The sequence below is a fragment of the Cervus elaphus genome, chromosome 15, assembly GCF_910594005.1.
Source record: "Cervus elaphus chromosome 15, mCerEla1.1, whole genome shotgun sequence".
NCBI classification, from domain to species: domain Eukaryota; kingdom Metazoa; phylum Chordata; class Mammalia; order Artiodactyla; family Cervidae; genus Cervus; species Cervus elaphus.
The window spans coordinates 89,977,651-89,983,061 of NC_057829.1; the positions used below are offsets into that span (position 1 = coordinate 89,977,651).

The 5,411-nt window shown below is 39.4% G+C and overlaps 1 non-coding gene across 1 annotated transcript; it reads right to left on the minus strand.

Moving 5' to 3' along the window:
* Positions 1–4,639: 4,639 nt before the first annotated feature.
* On the minus strand, positions 4,640–4,746 carry LOC122709678. Its single transcript, XR_006345653.1, has one exon. It is a non-coding gene; the product is annotated as a U6 spliceosomal RNA (small nuclear RNA).
* Positions 4,747–5,411: the final 665 nt, after the last annotated feature.

Sequence of the window (5,411 nt, forward strand, 5' to 3'; positions counted from 1 at the left end):
TGCTACAATTTTTACCAAGGATGAACCTATGCTGACACATTATAGTTACCCACAGTCCCTAGTTCACTTCAGGCTTCGTTCCTGGTGTCCTACGTTATATGCATGCATGCTAAGTCACTTCAGTTGTGTCCAGCTCTTTGCAATCCTATGGATCATAGCCCGCCAGACTCCTCTGTCCATGAGATTCTGCAGGCACAAACATTGGAGTGGGTTCTCATGCTGTCTTTCAGGGGATCTTCCTGACCCAAGGCTGAACCCAAGGCGCGTCTCTGTGGCTCCTGCACTGGCAGGCAAGCTCCTTACTGTTAGTGTTAACTGGGAAGTCCACGTTGTATGGGGTTAAACAAATACATAGCGACATGGATCCATAGATCCATTATAACATCTTGTGGAGCATTTTCACTGCCTTAAAATTCCTCTGTGCTTGGCTTATTTATCTCCCCCAACCCAGCCCCCTGACAATCATTGATATGATTGTCTTACTATCTCCACAATTTTGCCTTTTCCTGAATATCGCATAGATGAATCAAGCAAGCATTAAATCAATCAGGTTAATCTTTTCAGATTAACTTCTTTCATACAGCAATAGGCATTTAAGATTCCTCCATATCTTTTCATGGCTAGATAGCTCATTCATTTTTAATGCTGAATAATATTCCATTGTCTGGTGTGCCATAGTGTATCCATTCACTTACTGAAGGATATCTTGGTTGCTTCTAAGTTTTTGCAGTTATGAATAAAGCAGCTTTAAACATCCAAGTGCAGATTTTTGTGTGAACATAAGTTTTCCTTGTTTTGGTAAATACAAAGGAGCATGATTGCTGGATTGTATGGTGGGAGTATAAATGATTTTATAAGAAGCCACCAGTCATCCAAACTCGCTGCACCATTTTGTATTGTCGCCAGCAATGAATCAGAGCTCCTGTTGCTCCATCTCCTCACCACTGTCTGGATTTGTCAGTGTTTCGGATTTTGACCATTCTAATGGATGTGTTGACTCCATTGCTTGTTGCTTGATCCATCTAATGGATGAGTTGACACATTGGAAAAGACCCTGATGCTGGGAGGGATTGGGGGCAGGAGGAGAAAGGGACAACAGAGGATGAGATGGTTGGATGGCATCACCGACTCGATGGACATGGGTTTGAGTAAACTCCGGGAGTTGGTGATGGACAGGGAGGCCTGGCGTGCTGCAATTCATGGGGTCGCAAAGAGTTGGACACGACTGAGCGACTGAACTAAACTGAATGGATGTGTACTGATATCTCATTGTTGTCTTAAAACACTTCTCCCCAATGGCATATGTTGTCAGGCGTCTCTTCATGTTCTTATTTGCCACCTGTGTATCTTCCTTGATGAGGTGTCTATTAAGATTTTTGGCCTGTTTTTTAATTGCTTATTTGTTTTCTTATTGCTGAGTTTTAAGAGTTCTTTGCATGTTTTGGGTAACAGTCCTTTATCAGATGTGTCTTTGGCAAGTATCTTCTCCCAGTCTCTGGCTTGTTATCTCATCCTCTTGACATTGTCTTTAGCAGAGTAGAGTTTTGGCTCTAATGAAGTCCAGTTTATCAATTATTTATTTCCTAGATTTTGCCTTTGTTGTTATATCTAAAAAGGCATTGTTAAACACAAGGTTATCTAGATTTTTTCCTTTCTTATCTTCTAGGAGATTTATAGCTTTATATTTTACATTTATATCTTTACATCTGTGACTCATTTTGAGTTAATTTTTGTGAAGGGCATAAGGTCTGTGTCTAGATTATATTTTGTTTTGTTTTGTATGTGAATAGATGACCAGCCTTGCATACCAGGTATAAGTCCTACTTGATTGTGTTGTATATTTTTATACTTTTTTGGATTCTATTTGCTAATATTTTTGAGAATTTTTTCATCTATATTCATGAGAGATGTTGGTCTGTAGCTTCCTTTTCTTGTAATGTCTTCCCCTGATTTTGGTATTAGGGTAATATTGCCTTATAGAATGAGTTAGGAAGTATTCCTTCTGCTTCTATCCTGGAAGAGATTATAGAGAATTGGTATACTCTCCCCCTCAAATGTTTTGTAGAATTTGCCAGTGAACCCACCCGGGAAGTCAGTTGATTTTTGATCAAAGTATAAAGGCAATTCAATATAGTTAGAATAGTTTTTCAACAGTTGTACATTTGCATGAAAAAAATATTAACTTTATCATATAGCCCATACATTATACAAAAGCTAACTCAAAATAGATCTAAAGTATAAAACTATGAGGCTTTTATGAGAAAGCTTTGGAAAAACATTCATGACTTTAGCTTAGCTAAGAGTTTTCAGATATGACTCAAAAAAGAGAATTAAAAGACAAGCTAAAGACTCAGAGAAAATATTTGCAAATTACTTATCTTAAAAAGATGTTGTATGAGAATACATAAAAAACCTTCAAAACAAAATGATAAGGAAATAAGTAACTCAATTAAGAAATGGTTTGAAATGACCTTCACCAAAGAAGACAAAATAAGCCCATGAAAAGACACTCAACATCATTAGACAGAAAAGAAATGCAAATCAAATCCACACACCATATACTCATTAGAATGGAAAAAAACAAAAGAACTCTCATGCATTGCTGGTATAAGTGCAGAATGGTGTGGTAACTCTGGAAAAGCTTGACAGTTTCTCATAAAGCTATATAAATATACCCTTAGCATATAAATCAGCAATCACACTTCTAGATGTTTATTCAGAAGAAAGGAAAACATAAGTTCATGTATAAACCTAAATGTTAATATTTATAGCAGTTTTATTTCTAATCATTGAAAACTATAACTAGCACAAGTATCTTTCAATGGATTGATAGATGAACAAGATGAAGTTCATCTATACAATGGAATCCTTCTCCAGGGGATCTTCCCAACCCAGGTTTCCTGCATTGCAGGCAAATTCTTTACCAGCTGAGCCACAAGGGAAGCCCAAGATTTCTGGAGTGGGTAGCCTATCCCTTCTCCAGTGGATCTTTCCGACTCAGGAATCAAAGCCAGATCTCCTGTATTGCAGGAAGATTCTTTACCAGCTGATCTACCAGGAAAGCCCTACAATGGAATACCACTCAGCAATGAAATGGAATAAATTATTGGTACATCCAACATGGTTGAATCTCTTATTCTGGGTTGAAGAGGCAATTCTCCAAAGATTACATATTGTATGGCTCTATTTATACAACCTTCTTACAAAAGCTAAACTAAAGTATAGAGAACATACCAGTGCTGTGTGGAGGATTTGTCTACAAAGGGCAGCAGAAGATTTTGGGAGTGATTGAATTTTGTTACTGTGATTGCAATGTTAGTGACTTGAATTCATATATGTTAAAACTCATTGAACCGTACACTAACACATCCAAATTAAACTTGCTGTATGTAACTTAAATATTTTAAAAATAAAATTAACAATAATAGCAATAATATGCTTCACTTGCCTCATGTATGGGTTTATCAAGATCTTAAAGCCCAAACAAATGGAGAATTCTGTCATAAAAGTAAGCATCTTGATCTTATGTTGACTTTGCAAATTCCAATATTTAAAATGTCCAAGAAATTTTTCAGAATCTAATGCCCCTGATTCAACATAGGAATATAATTTCTCCAGACCTGAATCCATTGGCTCTCTTGTGTAGCTGGCTCCATCAGAAACAGATGTCCCCAGACTGGTGGACCTTCCCGTATGGACTCTGGCTCATCTTAGATGGTAGTGGGGCATTTTTATGCACTGAGTTGCTTCCCCCCAAATTCATGTGACAGAGCACCAACCCCAGAACCTCAGAATGTGACTATCTTTGGAGACAGGGTCTTTAGAATTATAATTAAGCTTCAGTGAGTTCATTAGAGTGGACCCTAATCCAGTGTAACTGGGGTCCTTATAAAAGGAGGAAATTTGGACCCAGACACATACAGAGGGTCACCCACTTAAAACTTCAGGGAGACGAGCATAGATATCTACAAAAAAAAAAAAAAACAACCCTGCTGACAGCTTGACCTTGGGCTGTTAGCCACCAGAATTGTGAGAAAATAATTTCTGTTCTATCAGCTGCCAGCCTGTGGTATTTTGCATCAGTAGCCTTAGCAAATTCACACAGACATCTTCCAGGTGGCTGGGTCCCTGAAATCTCCCATCTCCTTCACGTAGTCCAAGAGGCACTAAAGAGTTAAGTAAAACATTGATTGTAAAATCAGATCAGGTCTCCACTGTCTGCTTAAAAGTTGCATCTCCAGATTTTACATGAATTTTTAATTTTAGATGACACCTTTGACTAGAAGTGACAGTGCAGCAGATCATTTGTGTAATTACAGCCACGATCACGGAGGGGAGAGCAGCTCTCCAAAGAACAGAAAACACGAGCTGGGTTTGGTGGAGGATGCGGCTGGCATTGGAGCCTCTGGGGTCCACAGGCACCTCCCAGCCTTGCGAAAAAAGAGGGCATTGCCTTTCCTCTGTTTTGGGGGAGGTATGCTATTCATTCTCAGGGAAAAGCAGCCTTTGCTTCACAAACACGCTTTGCAGGGATTCGAAAGAGAAAAGGAAAGCTCCAAAATGAAGGCATCAGATAAGTCGAATTCAGACAATAAATGCAACCCAATCGCAGCTATTGTTTCTTTCTTTTTTTTTTTTCAAAAATATGGAACGCTTCACGAATCCGCGTGTCATCCTTGCGCAGGGGCCATGCTAATCTTCTCTGTATCGTTCCAATTTTAGTATATGTGCTGCCGAAGCGAGCACACGGCATGATATAAAGCCTTAAAGTGACTTGATCCAGAAAACGCAGGGGTGGAACTGTTTTTTGATTTACAGAGTAGAAAGTAACCCGGTGGAGGCTCAACCAGGAGCTAGAGAGAGCGAGGTGGGCATATACCCCGCAGGGGTATGTTCTGAAGGCAAGATGCTCCTCCTCCCACAAACCCAGTGTGTAGACCTGCCTCCAAATTATAGCACTGGAGAAAGGGGAGAAGGCTCCACAGGGGATTTTAAGATATTGATAAGAGCACTGAAAGACACCAATTCCTGGAAAACCATTCCTGTTCAACATTTAGTTAAAGCTTAAGAGCAAGTGTATTGCTTTCATTGCTTATGGGAGGATCACAGTTAACTACCCTACTGAGATGAAGCTGAGCCCTTGAAAATTAGAGACAAGTTTCTTCACCCTCTGAAGAATTGCCTATTATCTACACTTAATTTCGACATCCTGCAGCCTTGTATCTGTGAGTTCACTGCATCATTAGAGAACCTGGGAGCAGGAAACCCACCAACTTGAGTTGCAGCAGTGGTGTTTTGGAAGGGAAAAAGTAATTCAACAGGTGGAATTACCCAGTGATCTCCTTTGCCAGGCTTCGATGACCATAGCCTTAATTCAGTTTCAGACTGGAAGGTTTGGGAATTGTAATTTA